The following is a 25,645-nucleotide window of genomic DNA, read 5'->3' on the forward strand; positions in this document are numbered from 1 at the left end:
CCTATTTTGGACACATTAGATAAAGCATGGCTTCCTCAAAGAGAATTTTTCCCCAACCCTCATTCTGTCAGGCTTTTTTTTTCCTTTTAAATTCTCACAGAATAACATATTTTATTACATCATATTTACCTTTGTGATCATACACTGGGCTATCTATTTGTTAATTCAGCTATTATCCATTAAGAATTCAGGGAATTATTTTTCACTGTATCCCTACCTTTTATTCAGTGCTTGGGGACGGGCCTGAAAATAATTTGGGAAAGCACCATCAAATCTAAATGGAGATGTAATAAGAATTTAGAGAAAAATAAAATTAACACTAATAGTAAGTAAGATAATAGCTTTAGTTTATTGAAATTTTCTGCACTTACTACATTACTAAGCAGGTGCAAAGCTTCCGTAAATATGACTGACCCAGGGTTACAATATGATCACAGTGAAAACAAAAGTAAATGATGTGCCAGTCAGCCCATGGAGGCAGGCTTTGTAGACCTACATTGGTGACAAATTAAAATCCAATTTTTGAGTACTAAGGATGTGGCTTAGAGGTAGAGCACTTGCCTAGCATGTGTGAAACCATGGGTTTAGTCCTCAGAACTGACAAAATAGAGAAAAAGAAAATTCAATTTTTTATATTAATCAGACTTTAGAAGTATTGAGTAAGACCCACTTCTGGTCCTAGTTGATGTTGAAGAGAAGGAAAGGGGAGTTGAAAAGTAAATGTATTTACAAGATATTGCCAAGGGATATCCAAGATTATAGATATGACTCTCCACTGATTCATGGTGGGCTGACCTATGCCTGGATTGAGATATTAATTTATTTTAAGATTCTCAATGATTTAAATATCACCTACTTCCTATCAAATTTGTTTCATGAAATGACATAGGAGACGATATCCAGAAAAAAAAAATCACTGCCTGATGTGCAAAAGAGTACCATTTGATGAAATGGAGAGATGATCTACAGTGTTCCAGACACTGTATTGAGGGAACCCTAAGAATGATGTACACTGTAATACCTCTCTCGGCATTAGCTGCCACTACTCACTTTTTCAGGGTAATTATGTGCATATAGAACAATAAGTAAATTATTTATAAAGTCTATATAACTTATGTAATAGGAGGCCTGGTATGACACATAGAGATGGAATTAGCATTCAAATTTTTTCAGCTCCAAGTCTACCATGTTTTCACTGCATGACAATCTAATCTGTAAGAAAAAAAAGTCAAAATCTTAATCATTATCTGTCTCTGTAGATCTTAATCAAGTTCTTACTCTCTCTTTTTGAATATTGTTGATAAAAATAGATGAAAATATCAATGTTAAGGATATAACAATGTCAGTGTAATATTGGCTTATTTTTGTTCTTCTGTTTTTCTTCATTATAACTGAAAATACTGAACTTGCCTTTCGTTTAAAATATATAAAATTATACAACAATTTGATCTCTTAGAAATAATTATCATGTTTTAGGCATAGCTAGATTAGCACACAACTGAATTAGTGAAAACAAATGTCAAAATTAATGGATCTTATATGTGAAGATGGACCACATATAGAAAGAAATAAAGAAATGATTACTTAGAAATTCTATGGTGAATTTAGTTTTATGACTTTCGTGTTGTCTATGACAAACTGGTCTAATAAAAATATATTTTAAAATCTTTATTAAAAGTCTTTTAAGATGAATTCCCATTCCTAATCCATTCTTCACTTGCTATGTGACAAGTAAGGTATGATAAATGGAATGATGGCATGTGAGTGACAATGGAACAAATGTTAGTTCCTGAACTGGATTTAGTTGAATTGAATGTTAATTCCTGAACTGATTTTCAAATCATACTGAGAATTTTAAAATCACAGGTATGGGAACTTAGTTGAGAGAGATAGTTAATGATATTATTATGGATAACAAGTTGTTGTAGAATAGAATAAAGAGGAAACAAATATTAGATTTAGTAAAATAACATTATTCCCAGAAAAACTGAAAATGGGAATCCACTTTTTGCTATGACAACCAAGCAGATATCATTTGATAAAAATTGGATATTTCTAAGGATTATTTTCTAAGAGAAATGTAATCAATCACCAAACTTGCATATTAGAGTTATAACAATTATAAATGGAGTAGAGATCAGAACACCCAAAATATTCAACCTGGAGATACAATGGAAGTAGTAATATTTTCACATGTTAGGGATTTTTTTAAGCATTGTTTTAGAGAGAGAGAGAACTTTTAATATATATATATATTTAGTTTTCGTCAGACACAACACCTTTGTTTGTATGTGGTGCTGAGGATCGAACCTGGGCCACATGCATACCAGGCGAGCGCGCTACCACTTGAGCCAGATCCCCAACCCATGTTAGGGATTTTTAAATCCCAATAAGTATCTAGCATAATATGCTATTAGACAAATTATTACATTTTAGAAATACTATTAATCAACAGAATCTACATGCCACGTTTTGGCTAAGACAACACTCTCATTGACATTTACCCAAGATGAGAAGAAATTTCTCCCCAGTGATCCAAAATGCTGCATCTCAACTGTCACTTAATTATCAATTGGGAGACCCTAAAAACAGAAAAGAAGTTTTAGTGACGATCTTGAACAAATGAAAAGATGAATAAATATTCATTTGTTCCTATTAAAATAAAACTTACAGAACACTAAATACATTCCTATGCCATGTGGTGAATACCAGACGTAAGACCTGATCTTAGTTATTTCATTACCAAGTGAGCAAACAGACATATTTAAAAGTCACCACTCACAGGATTTCTATTCTGCAATCCAACAATTGGATGTCTACTTATAAAATAATAACATGCCAACATTTCCTGCCCACTATTCCAAATTCCCATTTATATGAAAAAAAAAACTTTAATGTCATTAGAACAATTCAGCAAGGGACAAGCTGCAACTATGAATGAAAAAAAATTAAGTAAACAGGTTAATAGACTTATGGTTGATATATTTACAATATCCACAATACAGTTAGGGTGAGTGATAAAATGAACCCTCAGTGTTTCCTCTTGTCCCACTGGTAATAGCCTGACTATGAAGTTATCCCCAAGTGAAGGAAATGAGATAGAATACATGAATGCTCAGGAGAAGATGAATAAATTTCTCTTCCATTATCCTAAGGTAACTAGTCCTTTTCTCTGGGTTCATTTCAAGAACTAATTGTTTTCCAGAAAGGAAAAAAAAAGATTAATAAAAGTAGAAGTGGAGTAGGACCTCATGATAATTGAAGGGAAACCAGTAGAGGAAAAGGACCAGGGAATTGATGAGGGGAATGACAGGGAAAATGCCAGCCAAATTATATTGTTACAGTGTGTGCATGTTCAAATATGTAACAGTGACTTTCCACCATTATGTCTAGTTATAATACACCAGTAAAAAAAAAAAAAAACAACTTGTTAGTAAAAGTCAGTGCTATCAATCTTAGAATGAGCCATCCAGGGATAGGGCAGACTGCAAACAAAAACAAGCCAAGACTAAAAATGCCATCTAATGTGTACATCACAGGAAATAAAACAAAATAGAAATTTCAATGAAACAACATGGTTTAGAATCAGAAAAGTTCATATTAATGGAGTTACTTTAAATGGAAATTAATCATCCAGAAGACTGCCTCATTAAGTGACACAATAGCAGCTCTGTCTTACTTTAGTGACCCACGTGTCTTCCTTTCATTAAACATAAAAATTACATATAAAGATTTTCATAGGTAGCCTTGTATTCTTGTAAATACACAATCCTCATGTGATTTTAAGCTTCTGACCAGAAATTGCAGGACCTCAATGGAAAGCATTGTCCAGTCTCTAAGATTTTCTGTTTATCTCTCAGTCTACTATTTGTGTAAGAGATTGACATATTTATTACATTGGATTTTCAGGTTTATGTTGTTAACATTTACAGATTTCAGGGAAACCTTCAAGGCACACTTTTTCAGCATTTTCAGACCATCACATTCTTCTTCAATATAGAAGCAAACATTTCAACAAGCAAAACGAAGATGTATTATTAAATGTTCCAGAGAAACATAGCCCCTGAACATTAATAAATACTGATCTTGACTTTGCTTAAAACTGGTGTCTCATACTCTGGTTGCCTTGAGGTCTACATACACTATAATTTACAGTAGTAGTGCTACAGTCAGAAGAAATCAATATTTGGTATTTTTTTTCTGTACATTAAGAATGTTTTGTGGGATGTTGCCTAAAATCAGAATGGTTCCTGGTCAATGAAATATGGACTTGGAATAGTGCGGGTGAACCTGTACATAGATCTGGGTTAATAACCTGGTTTCAGTGTTTGCTATTTTTTTTTTTCTAGCAAGATTGAGAAAGTTATCTTCTCCCGACCACATTCTATCTACTACTAAAATGCAGATATCTGCTCCACTGACATGTCCTGATAACTTAGGCACAAGGCATGACGCCTTACAGCAGAATACACTTGGTGAAAATTTGTTCTACACTAAGGAAAGACTAAAGAAACAATAAAATACTTCTATAAATAGAAATTAAATCCTGAGGTTTTTCACAAATGTTCTCCAAGGTGCATGCATTTGCTGCAGGAGGTTTTATTTATTTTACTTGCTTTTGATTGTAATCAGATGAGCTGTGTAAACATGCCTGACTCCTGTAAATGACTGCCACATAACTGGGTGTCGCCATAATTTAGTGCTTATATTTGCATTTGGATGTTTGGTAGCGTTCGTTCACATCAAGTGGTACTAATGCACAAAGAGCACAAGTAAACTTAATGCCTGTGTGATGTGATCACGTCAAGTAAAGCCAGAAACAGAACAGAGTGAGCTGAACCGAAAAAGTCGCTTCAGTACTTCAAAAGAGATCATTTTAAAATGCACAAACTCATGATGTGACACACACACAATAAGACATGCTATGCAAATTCAAAAGAAACTTATTCTTGGTAGTTGGTGTTATTTCCACATTCTGAATAATAATTTAGTTCAAGCAAATTATAATTCTATTTCTTTCTTTTGATTTAATTGGGCATGTGGGGTACTTTTTGTTGTTTTATTATTTTATACATACTTCTTGCTTTGCAATTCAATGTACTCTACATTTAAGAGACTTATAACTTGTTTATAAGTGTATATTTTAAACATACGAAAATAATGATAGGTCATTATTTTACTTTTACCCTTTATAAAAGTGAAATAAGAAGATACATTATTGTAATAGGAAGAATAGTTACAGTTCTTAGATTCAGAGTATGAGATTAAATACCAACTTTCCCAATTCCCGTGAAAGTTTCTGCATTAGCTTAACCTCACTGACCCTTGATTTAATCCCAGATAAAGCAGGGATCATAAAAATTCGTCATGCCTCCCATACAAGGTGTTCGAGAGAATTAAATGAAATCAAAGATGTTAGAATGCCTTATAATCTATAAAGCTCTGAATTAATGTAAGGGATTATTCATTTCATCATTATTAATAAGCATTTGAACTCCCAACATCACAGCAACGTGTAAGTCATCTTCAGAAGAAAATATCTAATGCCTAAGAATGCAAGTCAATTAATGAATTCATTGTTCCCTTTCATGATTCAGTAGCCTGTCTCTGCAGTATCTCATGTAGAGCTGATGAAAAAAATTACCTGTATAATATCATATATATATATATATATATATATATACACACACACATACACATACATATACATGCACACACACACATGAGTTATATGTTCTGAAGAGAAATGAGAACATATATTTATAGTGGTAAATGACAAATTATATTTAAATGATTTCTATAAAAATGACATTATAGATTTAATTTTATATTTATATCTATTTCCTAAAAAATTCCTGGCAATTATATTTAAGTAATACAATGGCACAAATTTTTAAGAGAGTCTGAAATAGAGTATTAGGTTCAAAGAAAAAAGAAAACATGCAAATTTTAACATACAGTTTTTTTTTCTATTTTTCTAGTTGCCTCAAACACACCATTAATTACATTAATATCTATGTAACATTATGACCAGAGAATATATGATGATCTAAGTATTGTCATACTTAAATTCATTCACTTCTACACAATAAGTGTCTTAAACATGTATATATGTAAACTAACTAAAATATATAAATTATAAACTGAACTTGAATTTTTCCTATTGTGTACCTTTATAATGCTTTCCAAATAAGTGTATTTATATATTAATTTGTTCAAATAATTAATCTGTAAGCATCATTTATCTCCAGCCACTATTTCAAGGATTCAGGTTATTTACTTATTTATGGACTCAGTTATCTTCAATATACTGTTGACACCACCTTGCTTGTATTAGAAATTCATTAAAAATGCATATCTGAGATTGAAAAAAGTAGTTTCTCATTCTTGTTTTCATATTTTGCCTATCAGTTGACAGGGCTTGTTCTTGACTTTATAGTGAGAAGAAAGTTGTTTGAGAGCAGGGTATATGTTTTCTTTAATTTTTAACTATACAATGTTTGACACATCATAGGTAAATTTTGAAGGTATATTTACTATACAAGAAGTAACTCATTAAAAATGGTGTTTGGAAATTGGGAAGGATGGTTTTGGCGAGAGTTCTGGAATTTATAATAACGAGTAGACAAGACCTAGGAATTTGCAATGTTAAGTAAGTAGGAATTTAATAGTCTTATTAACAACTGACTTAGTCTGGGGCTATGGATCTGCATGTAGGCTCTTCTCTTTATCTCCCATGCTGGAATTGCTCTTTTAAATACACACTATTCTTTTTCAGTAGTACACAGAAAAGAGAATCAATAATGTTATAATATTTTTTTGCATCTGTGTTATCCACTTGTGTATAATTCCGTTTAATTATAACAGTCATATTAAGTAGCATTATTCCCATTTTATAGGTAAGATTAGTAGTGCTCAGAGAAATTATGCCACTCACAATTTTTCAACAGTACTGAATGCATTTGAACTGAGTAGTATCTTAATTTAGCATCAACACTTGCTAATATCTCCATTTGCCTTTTATAACATCTTATCTTCTAGAACAATGGGCACTGTGTATGCAAAACCTGAAGATCTGTTGGGAGGATGCTGCCATATCAGAAGTCTGGGAACCTTGGGTACTGCCTTCCCTTGCCCTGAGAGAAGTAGATCTAGTGTCTCTAAGATAAGACCCCTTTTTCAATTTGCTGGTTTTTTCCTGGTCCTGAATTCTTCTAGGCTCTTTTCTTTTCATACCCACATATATTTAAATCACCAATTGCTTTAGTCCTTAGCTTCTCTCTCATGGAATTATCGCTGGAATGCTCTATTTGTACAAAGCCAGTTTTGGGGCCATAGGTTCAACAAAGAGGGTTTAGGAAAAATGCATTTGGCATGTTGGATTTTAATGGACAGCAAGAATTGAATAGGAGTTGAACTGGAGAAAGGAATGGTATAATGCTTGTAGGGAAAATCATACTTTAACATTTGAAACGTGAACAATGTATTCAGGTAAAATTCTAAACCATTTGACTGGAGTTCACTAACAAAATGTCAAAAAGCCTCCTGAGGCTGAAACTAGTATATGTTCACAACTTGACATTGTGCATGTCTCGATTTCTGTGAAATCATTGAACTTCAAGTCTTTCCTTAGATATAGTTAGACAAGTTTTGATATACTGAACTTAAACATAGGGAAAATAACATCTTCACCATAAAATTTAATTTTCATTGCTGGAATAAAATCTCTACTTTAAAAAGTACAAAGTAGGAGTTCTGTCTACTCTGATTGCAGACTTTTGTGTATGAGTGCATAAGTGGGCATGAGAATATGTTGTGTGCATTTGTGTGTATAACAAAATCACCATTCTACAGCATAGTCTGATGGATTCCTAAATAAATATATGTATGTTCCTACTTTGTCTAGTGTCCTGATGGCGGGAAATAGTAAATGTCACTATTTCCCCCAGACTTTATAAATATTGCAGACTCTGATATTTATTCTGGAGAACATGAGGTAAATAAAAGTATACAAATAAAATTCCCATACAAAAATCAAAATCATAGATGACATGTATTCAGCTCCATGCACCTTGATAAAAATGTTTCAAACATGAAATATGTGGTGGTTTATGATTCATGGTCAAGCATTTTAAAGTGAAGATGTGATTTCTGTTCCACCACTTGAGTCATGTAAGTATTAAATGTGAGCAATAATTGAACAATTTTGTGTAAAGTTCTTACATCACCAAAGAAGGAAAATATTGTGCATAATAATTTGAAATAAAAATGTGGGGGCAGGTCAGCTGATGCAGATACTAAACAATTGTGATAGGCCAGTAGTAAATTTCCTTGTGGCCCAGAGGGAATCATTAATATTTCTTCTTCTTTTGATTTTAATACTGCAACCTAAATTAACATATAATTTCTGGAGATCATATAATGACACGAATGGGTTTGCTACAGGGTCATTGTGTTATTTCACCCTTAACACTGACCCTACTCTTACACAAAGATATTGTGCCTTTCCCAGCATAATCTGAGCTGATACTCCTGTAAAATCATTGCAAGAGTTGAAAGTTCTCAAGATTGCGTTAGTTTGTCGCTTTGGTTGGCTAATGGTACCTTTATTCCATTCTGGTATCAGCAACTCAATTTGTCCTTGAAGAATTGCTTCTCTCCCCTACTTGCGTAAGTATTTCCAAGAAAGGCCATCAAGATACCTAGATATTCATTAGACCAACTTGTGTATATGAGTTATGACTTGATTTCCAGAAATGTGCACCTAGAGGAGCAATGGACAAGACCACATGTGTTGTAGCTGTTTGATCCCAGGTCTTCCATGATAAGACAGCTCTTGGCAGGATCACCGTGAACCCCCAAATTGCCCTGGCTCCTGACTCCTGTCTTTTCTCAGATCTGATTCTTTAGCTCTGCTTTGATATCCTGAACTTTCTCATAAATTATTTATGTTAAATTCCTTTCTTCCTTTTTTTAAATCCTTTTCTCTTATTTTTCTTCTACATTTTTTCCTTTTTAACTGGGCCACACTTATTATTGCTAGCAACCAAAACAAAACAAAATTGTAAACAAACAACAAAAAGGAAGAGAAAAAAAGCACTTCACAGATAGCACTGATTTACTTGAGAGGCCAATAGACTTGGATTTTCCTTTTTACACCACCCACGTATGCTTGGTCCAAGTTCTGGGGGCTTTATTCCAAATGTTGAGCTCCTGTGTTCTTTGTAGGCAGGAGTAGTCTTGTTGAGGTCAGTAAAGAAAAATGCCTCTTACATGGAATTGCATAAGCTTTGCTTCCTTTTACCTTTAAGTGACTTCATTTGACCCTTGCTGACTTAGGATAGTGTCCCATGATGGGAACACAATGCCCTTTTTGTCCTGCTCTTCTCCTATAAAACAGATCATAAAACCCAGGAGACATTTTCTTACTTTCTGCTGAAACAAGTCAGTCATGTGAGAGATGTCTTCTCTGTACCAGGAGAAAGGCCTTTATTTCTGAAGACAGAAAGACACAAAAGGGAACCTGTAGGAGAGGCTTTCTTAAGTTCTCCATAGTGTATTACCATTAGATAATACTTTAATCCACCTTACTTCTCCATAACTATCCACCTCTTTCTCAAATCTAGCATAGAGAATGCACACAGGTTGGGGGTATAGCTTAGTGGTGGGGTGCATGCTCAGCACTCAGGAGGCCCTGGGTTTAATCCCAGCTCCAAAAGAAAAACACTAGCACCAAACCAAAATACACAGATTTTCCATTTATTTCCAGTATTCATTTCATCTGAAGGCTGGCATGCCATGTAAATTTTTCATTAAACACGTTTGTATTTTTTCTCCTGTTAATCCACTTTTTGTTTTAGGGACCTGAACCACGGAAATGGGATGGGTGGGGAAAAGATCTTTTTCCCTTCCGGAAGCCTACCAGTGTCCTCTTTAATGGCACATGAGCTTAACTTGAGGAAATATGCATTATTAATCCATCAATCCAAAAATATTCAAAGACCTTTTATATACTTATGATACAATAAGATGTCTACTAAGGAAAGAAGTTTTACAATAAAGCCCAACATTTAAAAATTCAGATTTATGTGCAGGGCATTAGCTAGGGCTGAGTTCTGTTATATGTAGGAAGCAAAATGGAGACATGTTAATAAATATATGGGATTCACCCAGATTATATTCAAAAGTGTAAGCATTGTCCTTTTATTATGCTGTGGTAACACAGTTCCATTAGTGATTATCCTGCTAAGGATTCCTATAGCTTTAATGTCACAGGTGAGCAAACCTAGATTTTATGATGTACACCATTTGCTCAGGAGCTCAACATTGCATATACAGTTAGTATTCACCCCGATCCTGGGGCCCACACCACTCTTCATAACCAGTTTTGTCTCCCTTCTGGATGAGTTGTTAGAGTAGAAGACAACAAATAATCTCACTTCTGGAAGTAGCTCTAGCTGCAGAGAAAGACAGAGGCTGTATCTATCAGATGAAATTTAAATTTCCATGTGTTTATGGGGTTATCCATTTTGAAGGTGCAAGGGTGAGGTAGGAGCCAGAGTGAAGACACAAGACTTCATGTGGTTTAACGAGAGAAAAAGTGCAAATGTATTTAATGAAAATTTTACCTGGCAAGCAAACTCTCAGAATGAAATGCAGACTTGAGAGAAATGGAAAAACCTGTGTATTTTTTGTTGTTAGTGTTTTTCTTTTGTGGCTGGAACATAAAGACATTTTACCCAAGAGGAAATTGTGAAAAGCAAGATCTGACTCATGGGAGAAGAAGAGAGGGAGAGAGCTTCATACTATGGTTAGTAAGGGAATTTTCATCCTCCTGAGTCATAATAGGGGTGGTGAAGCCTATTTGGGCCTGTTTGGGTTCCACCATCTACTAGAATTCAGTCTCCCCAGAGCCCCTTTCCTGCCTTTTCTTCTTTGGTAGGGAAGAAGGGACTGTGTTTGACATTTTAAACCCATTCCTCCAATCGCATGTTGAATTCTGAGCAGCATTAAGACTACTGTTATGAAACTGCCCTGAGATACAAATTTGCCCTCTTCTAGATCCACTGTGTTTATTTAACCCAAGTTTCCTGTCAAATTTGCCAAAACAAAGAGGAGAGAAAAACTGCCATTTTAAAAAAAAATATTTTAGTAGATTGTTAAGAAATAAGCACATCTTTATTTTTTTAACATAATGTGAAAATTTATTTTTTGCTCCATTTAGGGAGAATCAATATTGCTTGATGCATGGATAGCTCCACAACTCCTCCTTATTTCTTCTTACTAATTATTAATCCCCTAGAAATATGAAACTGGTCACAAAAAGAAGGGAGACAGTACTGTGGTTTGGAAATAACATCAAAGGGATAGTTTGGAATTCCACTTCTGATTCTGCTCCTAACCAACTGAATAATCTCAGCATGCCCATAAAGCTGTCTGAGCCAAGTGCTTGTGGGGAGATTAAACAGTGGGCTGTGTGTTCATTTTCTTTCTTTCTTTCTTTCTTTCTTTCTTTCTTTCTTTCTTTCTTTCTTTCTTTCTTTCTTTCTTTTTTTTATTTTTGGTAGTAGAGATTGAACCCAGGGGTGCTTAGCCACTGAGTCACATCCCTGGCCCTTTTTTAAATTTTTTATTTTGAAAGAGTTCTCACTAAATTGTTGGTCCTAGCTTTGAACTCGCAATCCTCATGCTTCAGCCTCCAGAGCTTCTGGGATTACAATGTGAGCCACAGCACCTAGGCATGTGTTTATTTTTCACAAAACTGTACTTCCTCCTTAACATCAGTGACATATCTCACAGGCACAGTTATTAGAACTGTAGTTTTAGCATTTGGAGGGAAATGGATGGCATTAGAGCAGATTATGCTAAGTGAAGTTAGCCAATCCCTAAAAAACAAATGCTGGGGGATGACTCAAAATAGAGTAGGGAGGAAGAGCATGAGAAGAAGATTACCACTAAATAGGGAAGAGAGGTGGGAGGGAATGAGAGAGAGAAGGGGAATTGCACGGAAGATGGAAGGAGACCCTCATCGTTATACAAAATACATGTATGATGATGTGAGGGGGAAAAAAAGAGAGAGAAATGTGTCACATTAGATTGGGTAGAGAGAGGTGATCCGGGGGAGGGAGAGGAAGGGGAGATGGGAAAGGCAGCAGAATAAAATAGACACTAGTATTGCTGTATGTATATACGTGGCCGTATAACCAATGTGATTCTGCAACCTGTACACCTGGAAAAATGAGAAATTATACCCCATTTGATTCAAATGTATGATATGTCAAGATCATTGTATTGTCATGAGCAACTAATAAAAAAAAAAGAAAACACTTTGAGTGTGGTTCAAAAAACAAAAAAAGAACTGCAGTTAGGTTGAAGAATGAGTCCCTTGATTCTATCCTTACACGTGGATTTTAATACCCAGTATTTAGTAGACTTCACTCAGGGTTTTCCAGTTCAATGTGTCAGTTTATTTAATATCTTAAATGAGCCTTTTGAAAACTCCCTGATAGGAGTATCCTTTTAAAAGTATCCTTTTACTGAAGGTTCTCTTCAAGAAGTTCTAATGTGTATGATATTAAAATAATAACATTGATAACTCTGTGCACGAATGAATTTCCTTCACAAGATATCTGATGCTGTCCTAGATGGTTATCAATGACCTTGAAAAAAGGAAGAAGTTTCTATAGGAATGTGATGGATTACATAAATTAAGTTTTAAGGCGTCTTGGACATGAGGCACAATGCCAACTAGATGGTTCAAGATGGACATATCTAACAGTGTGGATATGACATAATATTTTGAGGGAGAATTTTCAACATTGTGCATTTAAAGCAGTAAGCAATTGTATATTTTTATTTGTATTTTTAAATAGAAAAAGTGTATCCATTGCACTTTGTTTCATGCCCAATTTTTACTATTCCTCTTATTGCTGTATAACCAATGATGCACATGATGTCAGCTCTGATACTGACTCATGGTAGGCATACATAAAACATTTAAATTTTAAAAAATAACAAATAAATAAATGAATAATACTAGAATCAGTGTAGCATCTCCATCTATAGTCTATATGGGTTTAAAAAAATACAGCAGGCAGTTCAGTAAGATATGCTTATAAAACACCTGCTTTTCAAAGCATGTTATAAAGATTCTATTCTGCCCCTTCTCTCCCTCCTTCCTGGAATTGCTTTTATTTATTTATAGTCTATTTGAATTAAGGGGCTATTTCTGCCCCAGCGGGTCTCCCCCCTCCCATTCCTTCATTGCTTTGCTTCTATACAATTAGAAATAAAGGAGTTGCCTCATTATTTAGTATACAACACAGTACCATAAATTCTATGTTAGATTCCTAGTTAAAGATATAGGGGAATGAAGACTTGCGTCAGCACTCATTAAGTACGGGTGAACATCACACTAATATCCCAATGAGATTAAAGAAAACACTTTTAAACCTTACCATTGTGTCACTGTATGTTAAACTCTGACTTCTTTAAATGAGAGTAGTTCACAGCTGGGATCTATCTATCTATCTATCTATCTATCTATCTATAATCATCTAAATCTTTATAAAGACAAGTAATTTTTCCACTTCATGAAATTTAAAATAACAAAGTGAGTATTATCACCACGAATGATTATGTTATGCCAAAGGACAATGGAAATCTTCAGTGAAAACTGTACATGCATTCAATAAAACTTTTAAGTGTTTAAAATTTTTTAAAAGCATTGCATGAATTGCAATGTGACCCCCAAGGCCATCTCACTAATCTTGCCTTATCCAATAGATCTTGTTTGAGAATTCCCTTGAAAGGAACGAAGCATGTCAGATAAATTAAATGAAAGGAACAGATGTAGATTAAGAGTGATGTACATTCTAAACCTGAACTTTTAATTTCACTAAATATTATTTTCCAATCTTCATGATCACATTATATTGAAATGTTGGAACTTCAATTTCCTCTACTATTTCATTTAATAAAACCCATGTCTCCTCTGAGCTCTTAAGGAGATGTTAGCTTTAAATCACATTGACTTCACCCTTTGCAATTTACATATGTTGAAGAAATAAAAGCCTTTTCAAGAGTCACCATGGGGCCTGAGAGGCCTCAAAGGAGTATTAAGACTTTGAGTTTTATGTAAGCTGCCTCAAACACAAACCACAAATCCTCCCTGTGGAATACTAATGGCTTTTGTGTACAGTTACAATTCCTTGTGATTTTTTTTAAAGTTGTGGAGCAGCCTCTGTGCGGGTGATGGAGATATTCTAGCTCTCAGGCAAAAAGGCATTTCCATTTGGTGTTATTTCGTAGTCCAGTTTATACCTAAATAAATAATGGAACCTGTAGAAACCTAGAAAATAACACATTGAAACTGCAATTCGTGTTTTCTATAAAGATTTGTTCAAAAGGACATTTTAGATATCTAAAGTAGAGTTAGGAGCTTGGTCCTTGATATCTAATGGCCGATTTACTTGAAGTTATCTATTTTCTCAATGCTTCATCTTTATTTATTAATTTGTGATGCTGAAAGTTGAACTCAGAGTCTCCTATAGGTCAAGTATCTACCCCTGAGCTACACATCCAGCCCTACTTTATGTTTTGAGAATACATGCTTGATTTTTTTTTTTTTTGTATCAAGGATTGAATTTAGAGGCACTTAAGCACTGAGCCACATCCCCAGCCCTTTTTGTATTTTATTTAGAGACAGAGTTTCACTGAGTTGCTTAGCACCTCAGTAATTCCCTGAGACTGGCTTTGAACTCACAGTCCTCCTGCCTCAGCCTCCTGAGCTGCTGGAATTACAGGCATGCATCTCACCACACTTAGCTACATGGTTGATTTTAAATATCAGCAGAACTCACAGCCAGAGCTCAAAAGGTTTGAGGATTCTGATTTCCTAAAATGACCTCTGTTCTGTCTTTATAAGAGATCTTTCTTATATGATTCACATGCTTTTATGTGGCCCAGGAAGGATCAAAACATGACAGAAAACGAAAGATGGGGTAAGAAATTCTCATGGATGTTTTCTTTGGAGTCACTCGGGATGTCTAGCAAAACCCAGAAGTTCATAAAAGCAACAATGAATAACTCAATATGGAGCAAACAAGCCTTCAATCCTTGTTTTCGAGTCTGGCTACAGAATGTATTATTTCATGAGTTAAAAATAAAAATGGGTATGCCTGGGACCTGCCCTAGAAAAATAGAATCAGAATCACTAGGGCTCCCCTGTCCAATACCATAGCCATTGGCCATATGGTACCATGCCATACTTGAAAGGTAGTTACTCTGAACTAAGATGTGCTGTAAGGGGAAAATACACATTGGATTTCCAATATTTACTCTGAAACTGACCAACATACTGACAAAGACTCTCTTGGACCAATCTTTAAACACGCTCCCCTGAGCTCTCCTTTCAATTGGACCTTGTCCTTGAGTCCTGTCCTTTAGACCACCAAGCCCAGCCTTAATAAAAATTCTGCTAAGTTTAGAAAGAATCCCTTCGCCCTTGATAGCTTCATATCTGATCAAGTTCACCTTCCACCCCTGCTTGTCTAAGTCCTTGAACTCCTTGAGCAAGAATCCTGTTGAACCAGTTTGGCAGGGTTTCTCCTCCCCTGATGTCTCCTGTTAGAAATTGTTAATCCACTGACCCTTTCCTTCTGCTTATTGGCATTCTCATCTGTCCTTGCTCTACACAGAGTTGAACTCAGGCTGTCTTCTATTTCCATAGTCTTGAATGCTACCTCTCCTGTTGTCTTGGATGAGTTTCCAGTGAATAATTTGTCTTTAATAATACAAACAAATATAAAAATGTCAATGTTTCTTTATGGATCATATGTTAAAGAGGAATACCTTTGGGCCAGGTGTAATGGCATACACCTATAATCCCATCTATTCATCTACTTGGAGGCTGAGGCAGGAGGATCACAATTTTCTAGGCCATCCTATGCAAATTCATGAGAACTTGTCTCAAAATAAAATTTAAAAAGTACAGGCCATAGAGCTCAGTAGTAGAGTGTTTGCCTAGTATATACCACCACCACCAAACAAACAAATGAAAGGAATATAATTAAAATATATTCAATTAAACTAAATGTATGATAAAAATTAAGACCTTTTTAAATAAGGTAGATGATCACATATATAACCTTTATTATATTTTTATTAGTTAGCCCTATTCTACGAGTCATGCGTGAGCACCAATAATTCAGAACACATTCCAAATGATTAGATGTGCTCTCAAGATTGTGACCCTTCATGTTTAATCAAATTAACTCAGGATAAAAGCATAATAGATATATTGTGTAAATATTGTAGATCTTACTGTATGACAGGCCTGATGTGAGCTTCATGCTTAAACACTTGAAATAACAGCACTCTATAGTAAGTTCCATTATTACTCACAATTTATCCAGGGCAAAATGAGGAGCAGAGAGATAAAGTGTCTTGACCAAGATGGAGAAAAGAAGAAGAGTCAGGTCTCAAAGTCAGGGCATGTGACTCGGGTTCATGTTGTCTTTCATTTTTTTTTTTTAATTTTTATTGGAGGTACAGTCCTCACAAGCCCCTTACCTGTAATTTCACTTTCCATTTTTCCAATTACATCCAGTCAACATGGTCTTAATAATTCAATGATTTTTTTTCAGAAATAAACAATTCATACATTTTAAATTATGCACTATCTGAGTACCATCATGAAATCTCACACTGTCCTAGTCTGTCCTGTTCAGGACATGAATTATTACTCTTTTCAGCACATCCACACTGTGTATGGTACCCATCCATTACTAATGTAATAGTTGTATCAGTCACCAGATGGACCATCATGCCAGCAGTGCTGTGTTCAAGTAACGTATTTTACTTAATAATGCCCCCCAAAGTAATCATGCAAAGAAGGCACCAACACATATAACATGAAAAGATAAATTAATTCTGGCACTAGGTGGTGATGCTGCTGGGGACACAGGAAAAAATAGTATATATAGGGTTTGGTGCTACCCATTGTTTTAAGCATCCACTGGGGATATTGCAACATACTCCTTGTATAAGAGGGAGGACTATTATATTCAAGTAAAAGCAAAGGTTATGTCCAAATGATTTTATATTTGAAATACCAGTATTAATAAAATCATTATGAAATATCATAAATTGAATACTTTTTATATTTGAATAATGTTTGAAGCCATCATATATATATATATATATATATATATATATATATATACACACACATATATATGTGTAGATAGATAGATAGATAGATAGATATACATACCTGTTTTACAATCCCAAGAAGCATGTGGATGGTGCTACCATCCCCATTCTATCCATAAGGAGACAAATCCTCAAATAAATTAAATTTGTCTCAAATTCATATCAAATTACCTTTCATGTATGTCTCCTCTAAAGGATTGTCTAAGTGGCTTTCTCAATTTTCTGACCTCCTTCACATTATAGCAATGAACTATTTCAGGAAGCTCCTTTACTTGAGGTATAATCCATATTTTCATCTGACTTACATCATATGACTTATTGACAAGGGAGCTATTGAGATGGCTAGTTCAGGGATTAGTATTTGAATCTTTGCTATGAAGTTACTTCAGGTATGGCTTTTGGCTAAGAACGTGGAAAAAGGTTATGGAGTTGTCAAATACAGAGATCAATCTATAAGAGAATGTACACCAAAACATTCTCTTCATTGCTGTTTGTTAATAGGATATTTTCTTAATTCCTTTAAAGAAAAGTCCATGTGGGTTAGCATCATAAATCTCAACTCAGAAATAGTAACCATGCCAGGATTTCCCATACCTGCCCCAAGGGTTGAGAACAGAAATAAAATTATGCTTTAGATAACAGTGTAATTTGCAGAGTATTATTATAAGGATATCCTGATATGTTGATGGTCTTTAAAATATACTTCATGCTGCATTGTATTCAGTTATAAGTAGTTGCATTGAGAGTTCTATGGAGAGTGAGAGGTTGGTTGGTTGTTTTGTGTACTAATAGCACTCCTCTCTGCTTTCGTTCTCAGCACTGCCCTTCATTGTCTTAATTTCTATTGTCCACGCTACACTCATATCAGTACAGCTAGATATTCCTCCTTGCAGACAGGATTATTGAACTAAACGGGAAAACGGTGAGACCAAATGCTGAAACTAACGAAGCATCAGCTTTGGCATCAGTAAACCATAACTTACTGACTCCTGAGAGACCTTGGGCACAGAATTCAACCTCTCTCACTTTAATTTTATCATATGAGAAGTAAAGAAAAATGCATTAATTTTCCGTGTGTAGGAATTAAGTGAGATTTGAAAAAAAAAAGTTATGGAACATATTGTCCAGATAAGAGTAGTTAGTCAATAAAAGTGGAAATTCCATTTGGCCTTTTCTTTCCTTCTATGCTTATGAGAAAGAATAGATCTTACCATATCCACAAACTACTCACATAAATACACACATGTGCACACACACACACACACACTTGGATCAGGTAAGAATGGTCCTAGCTTGTGCCCTTCTAAGAACATGAACCAGTAGTTTTCAAAAGGTTCTGAGCAAAAATTTCCAACACTTGCAATAAGCTCTAATCCCTTTCTACAATCATCTCCTCTCTTAACCCTCAGATGGTCCATATTCTGAGTTTCAGTCCCAAACCAAATCTCCTTCACTCCTGACTACACACCTTGCCTCACTCATCAGATATGCTCAAACACACTGCAGTCCCTGATGCATTATATGAAAGAAGGTTTTGACTCCTGATTATCCATCCCAGGGGAGAACTATTTTCCTGAAGTGTGCATTCTCCCGTATGTCTCCTTTGTCTTTTACATATAAATTCTCTCTATGGTCATAGTAGTCAATTTATGCTAAATCCCCTTAACATTTGTAACTTACAGATTCCATGCTGAATTCTGTCAGGAGATCAAATGAAATGGAAAATTCTTTAGAAACTAAGATTCAGAACAGGGAGCCCATGAGCCTAACAAATCAGAAAATATTCACCATTTCTTTTCCTTTCAAATAATTTCAGAAGTGCATGTAAGACCAACCTTCTCTGTATGGTAGAGATGCAAGCTGTCTAAAGATCTAAATCTTTTGTTGATAGAGAATTTTAAACAGGGATACACAAATTATTTTCCTATCTCCTTTCTGAAATTTAATCTCACTTGTGCTGGCTGCTTGTCCTGATGGTGTAGTCTGAGGATTATTGAACTAAACAGGGCAAAGATGAGATCAAATGCTCAAACTGACAAAGCATCAGCTTTGGCATCAGTGGGCTCTAATTTGCTGACTCCTGAGTGACCTTGGGCACAGAACTCAACCTCTCCCATATTTATTTCTCATCATATGGGAAATAAAGAAGAAGGCATTAATTTTCCTTTAAGCTGCCATTTCCTGAAGGTTCTACTGGAGCTTCATTATCCACATTGACCTCAATCAAATGTCTGTAGGTTAGTATTTGAAGTTGGAAGAGTCACATTTTCTATGTTGTTCCTATCCATGTGGCTTCTCAGCATTCAATAATCTAGCTCAGGATTTCTCACATGATCATGGTGGTGTTTCAGCTACATCTACAGTGAGATTTCATTGGAATGGTGTTCTTTTCACGTGATCTCTTTCTTTTTCTCACCTCCTGGAAACCAGACATGATGATGTAGAAGATGCAATTGACCTGTGTGTACCTTATCCATAACATAAGTCTCTTGAAAACTTATGAGGAATTCAAATAACCCAGTGGCATGACCTGGTCAACTCAGGTCAATTGTTTAAGACACATAAATAACTCTTTTCTTCTTTAAGCTGCTGTTTTATTGAGTCTGTTGATAAACCTGAAAAAAGCACATGGAAAACAAATCTAACATGAATTCTTAGAGTGAGTAACATAAAGATGAGCCATATTAAGTTTGAAAATTACAGTGTCTATAACCTAAAAAGAAAATGTAAAATAGACACATTACCATCAATGGAGTACAAATAGGAGATGTTTCAGTCAAATATCCCATTACAAATTAAGAGGTTTAAAACAAAATGGAAAAACCACTAATGCTATCTCTAAGGATGAAAACTATCCATGGGAGGTCTTACCTTGATATGAAACACCAAAACTATGAATAATGAAATTAAAAAGCCAATATAATGACCTGGGTTATAAGTTTGTCTTATGGAAAATACAAAATTACCATCTTCACTCTGAAACCTTAATGAGAATATTGATTATTAAATGAATTGTACCATTTTCTTTACACTTATTTGTATATACCACATGGGCAATTGCAATTTCTGTGTTTTACAGGATACTTGAAGTGGGAGAGTTAAGGGATAACATTTGAACATCCCATAAAACTCGAATCCTCCTTCTCTGAGGGATAATTACCTGTGGTTATTGAGTACACTTTGCTAGAATGTTGTTAGTGTTTTTAGTTGTTTTAGAAATAGTCTCAAAGCTGTTCCCAGGAAGGTAAGAAATAGGGAAGAGATGGGGGGTCTCTCCTTTTTTGACAGTAATAGAAATTTCCAATTCATTCTCCAGAGGCCAAATGTGTTAAATCTAGCCAAAATTAATATCTTATAATCTATTAACTAGGAGAGTGTCCTGGGGGGAATAATAAATATTCATATATTTTTTTTTTCTGGAAGGAGAATGTGAGAGTTTTATTTAATGGTGAAGCTAGCCACAGATACATATTGTCCAAAAAACAGAAAGAACCATGTGTTACTAACTGTGCTAAAGACCCTCATACACTATTTTGAAATTGAGTTTTCTTCATTTGGAAGTGGTTCCATGGTTTTAAATTCCCGTCTTCTCACCCATGGTGTTTCTTATTAACTCCCCCCCACCCATTGTGCTTGCTCATTTAATTATCTCACCTTCTCTCCCGTGTTCCAGTTTCTAATAGGTTTCCTTTTCACAGCTCACTGGGTACCCCAGAGTTTCTGACAATAAAAGAGCTGGGCTTCCGCTTAAAGTGTACTAGAGCTGGGAGGGACTGAGGGATTCTCAATTGAGACCCCCTCATTCTGTTCTCCAGATCATGAAAGTGACATGCAAGATGGGGATAGCTCCGTCTAATGTCATTAAATAATGTGTGCCTGAGGGAGGAGCAGATTCCAGGGCCCAGCGGGAATCATCAGCAGAGACATGTTATCAGCCTGAACTCTCCACTGGTTTTTCCTTTCTCTCTTAGTTAACAGGCCCCTGAATGTAATATTTCCCAACTCTCCAATATGAACACTCAAGAGAAGCAAACGCTTCCCTCATTTTGAAGAACAACTCCCAGTACGTTAAAATGATGAGAAGATGATGACGAAAAAACAAAAACAGAGGACGAGTTTTCCTCTTTGTGACCTCGGTTGTCATTTATTCTTATCTACTCAAATCCCATCCTCAGGAAAGTTACACCTAACAGTCCAGAATGATTTCTTTTTTTCTCTAATTCCTAGAACAGAAGGAACCATTCACGTCTTGTGTGGCAGTGAAGTGAGATTTTTTTTCTTCCTTCTAAAATGCTTTTCAGTTTCTCTAGATTCTTCTTTTCCTTTAGCTTCTCTTTCCTTTAGCTGGAAGCCATGCCTTATATAAGATATTGATTTCTCCATAATTCATGAGTGGAGGAAGCTGACATTGGTTGAGTACTTATTATGTGCCAAGAATTTTATGGATATAGTTTAATTTAATCTTTATGAAAACCCTTGAGATAGGACTTAGTACCCCCACTTCACATAGGAGGAAAACTAAAGCACAAAGTTGAGATGAAGGAACTCCTCTAGGGCTGAGCTTGGGGCTCAGAGGTAGAGTGCTCCCCTAGAATGAGTGAGGACCTGGGTTAGATCCTCAATCCTCAGCACCACATAAAAATAAATAAAATAAACATATGTCCAACTAAAAAAATAAATATTAAAAAAGGAACTCTTCTAAGAACTAAAATTTAGTGAACATCAGAACAGGCATTTAAACCAACCTCATCTATCTCCCAACAGTACACTTTTTACTAATTCTGTCAGCATTTTGTCTTTACAGTTTGTCATACACTAGGAGATTAATGAACTTTTAATTGTAAGAATACTTAAAATTTGTAGAATTTAGAATGGGGATATATATATATATATATATATATATATATATATATATCTGTCCTCATTCATGACTGTAAGCTTCTAGGCAAGCTGAACACTTACAAATGCAGTCTTTAAAGAATTGATTTCTTCTTTCTTTTTTGGTCAGTATTTCTTTTAAAAAATACTTACTATGAGCAGTATCTATGTCTATACTACATATCTAATTTATGTGTTGAAAGGGAAGAATATGCTCAAACCAGGATGCTAGCCAGTTCTCAGAGAATCTTTACAATTTATTCCATGCATTGCCTAAAAATAGTTTTCAAGGCAAGGGTTAACACAAAAAACTATAACAAAGACAGTAAGTGTAGAAATTTTTTTCTTAGATATGAGAAGGGCCATTTAAACAGGACAACTCATACCACAAAGCTGTGCTGCCACTGACTCATAAGTTATGAATAGCAGTTTGAATGTGAACAGAAAAGGTAGAAAGATGATATTAGAAAAAAAATTAAATTCATCAATATTCAATGGCCATCGCTTGAATTCTTAAGCTCTCCTTCCACAAGGAAATAAAACTGCCTATTTGAAACACAAAGGCATAAATAAACATAATCTGAGTGATAGGTCTGATAAAACAGTCAGTTTGTGCCAATGTCTGATCCTGATTCTTGGACCCCGTATCACTCCATATAGTGGGTGAAACATGACCATAACTATGTATTTTTTTTTGCATATTTGTAGAATTTTAAAGTATATTCTCATTACTATAGTAAGCATATGTTGCAGCATAATTTTAAATAAAAGCGAAAATGACATTTGCAGAGTGGTTTCCTGATAGCCGTCTTCCTTTAAAAATAATTCCAAGAAATGTAGATTTGATCCATTCAAGTCTAGTACATAATATATAATAATAGTTTTGTGAGCGATTTCTATAGTTAAACATTACCTACTCTTCTTGATTGATTAAAATAGCAGCAGCTACCAGGAATACCCTGCAGACCATCCAAGTTTCTGTTGTTAGTGGTATTTTTTTTTTATTCTAAAAGATGTTTTTTTTTTTTTTAAATAATTATTTGGACGGAAAGTAGATGAATTTAAATATTTTAAGACCATAAAGTTATTTATAAAGTATTGGTATCCTATCTTAGTCATGAACAGCTTAGACAGTCATAAATCATCTGGTCTTTGGATCAATGATTTTGTTGCCAGGAACTCACATGATAACATTATTTTTACACAATGATAACATTTATAGAAATAACAAGAATTAGAAATTACATTGTTAAGGAAAAGTAACAATTTTTAAATTTATATACCATATTAATTTCTCTGTTTAAAGATATGAAAATCTTTGAGAATTATGGCATGGAAATTCTAGGAATAATCTCATATCTACCCTCAAAAATATTAACCACTGTATTCCCAGAAATGGGTTTTAAATAACTCTTGGACCTAGATTGATTGTTGAGTATTGACTCATAATATGTACTTCACCAAAGAGCATTGAAGTTTAGGACACTGTGGTCCAGATCACATCATATTTGATTGCTTCAAGTCCATCAGTTTGTAACTATGTTAACAGTTATTTTACTCAGTGAAATGTAATAATGCAAAAATCAATAGAATAATGAAACATTCTAATTGAAGCAACCCTGGACTGCTGAGTTCTGTCCCTCAGCCTTCCTTTGTCTTCCGCAAGGACCAAATCAGCGTTAGTTGAACTTTAGTGCTCCAAGCAACCAGTTTGAGATCCAATAGTGTAGATCATAGTGTATCCACAGGAGTTTGAGATGAGATTATAACACTCCTTTCCACATGGTGGTATCAAGTCTTTTCTGGCCATTTAAATTTAAAATAATTAAAAATTGAGATAAAACTATAGCTTTGTTGCCTTGGTGACATGTTAATTGTTCAGTAGCCACATGTAACACAAGGATACTGTATTAGACATCATGCATAAAGCACAGCTCTATCACAGAGAGTTCTTCAGACAGTAATGTGAGCTTTACAACAGCAAAGAACCTCTTGCTTATCAGCACATACCTAGCACTTAGCACAAGTCATAGCCAATGCACTGGAGATTTATTGGAGAAAGCAGGTACATAGCTATAAATACTATGTGTGCTGCAAGGAAACAAGTGGGGAAATGCATCCAAAGCTTGACCTGTATGACCTTAAAAGAATTTTTCTAAATGATGCCAAATCAATGGGGGTGTGTGTAAAATGTGTAGTTGTCTATATTTAAGCCTGCTAGAGTTATTGGGAAAAGACTGTAGGTTCCTATTTGCCTAGAATACAATATATACATACATATATATATAATATATTATATATTATATACATATAATGTATATAGACATTATATAATATAGACTATCACATATAGAGTAGTCATTATATATTATATATATGTACAGATATATATATATATATATATATATATAGAGAGAGAGAGAGAGAGAGAGAGAGAGAGAGAGAGAGAGAGAGTAATCTAGGGTCTCAGGAAAGGCAGTTCAATGTGCCTATTTCCCTAAAGCTCTGAATATGCAAATTTAACACCTTTGAGCATTTTCTCTGCCTCATACACATTCTGCTCAACCACATTGGCAGCAGGTGGCTTTAGCAGCAAGTGTTTCTCAGGTCATTACTCTAAAGACTATTCTGTCTTTATAACATCTACTTTTACTCTTATCACTTCAAGTCTGCTTGTGTTCAGATGCTTCTGCTGAACTCCATATTCCTGCTACCTATAGGACAGCAGAGCTTGCCTGATCTTGGCACCTAGAAGGCAGGGCAGAGGGCAAGTCTGCCTTATTCAAAGATGTGTATTTGACTGACAGGTCTTGTGATGTACTCACACATGTTGTTTGAATTCATTGAAACTAGTACTTTCATCTTCTTTGTATTGATTGCTTTCCCATCAAACTTAAAAGCTCACAGTAAACCACGTAAAGAGTTTCCATAATGGGTCAGAAAAATAAAACCAAATAATCAAATAAAACTGAAAGCTACCTACTGCAAATCATTAAGTTGAGCTCAATATTTTGTTGTAAAAAAAGCAACAACATCAACAACAATGAAAGCAACAATTATTTTGTCCAAAGCAGGAGATGAAAATGGGAACAGAAGAATTTAAGGATGGAAACTAGAAAAAGGAGTGGCTTTGGTGTAGACATGGAATCCTATTTGCAGCACATTCTCTGATGCCTCAATCTGGATTGCTCACTGGTGATCTTATTTGGTGTGATATCTGGAGCAGTGCATTGAGAAGAAGCTGCAGATGGACAAATACATGTACTTTGTTAGGACATGAGTATAAACAACTACAAAAAGCCCCAGAAAATGCAGAATAGTGTGTCTCTCCAATGCTCCATGGGACCTCAACTATCTCATTTAACCATAGATAATTTACATTCTCCAATGTCCCGGGGTAATATATTCTCACTGAACTAACATTTATGTATCTTTAAAATCCATAAAGCAGATTATAACATAAAGGCCATCATTTCATATTAAAAAGAGTGGAAGAGAATTCCAAATGTTTTGCCATGAACCAATAAGATGAATGAAATTTGGAGTGGCATTA

The sequence above is a fragment of the Urocitellus parryii genome, chromosome 15, assembly GCF_045843805.1.
Source record: "Urocitellus parryii isolate mUroPar1 chromosome 15, mUroPar1.hap1, whole genome shotgun sequence".
Classification (NCBI taxonomy): domain Eukaryota; kingdom Metazoa; phylum Chordata; class Mammalia; order Rodentia; family Sciuridae; genus Urocitellus; species Urocitellus parryii.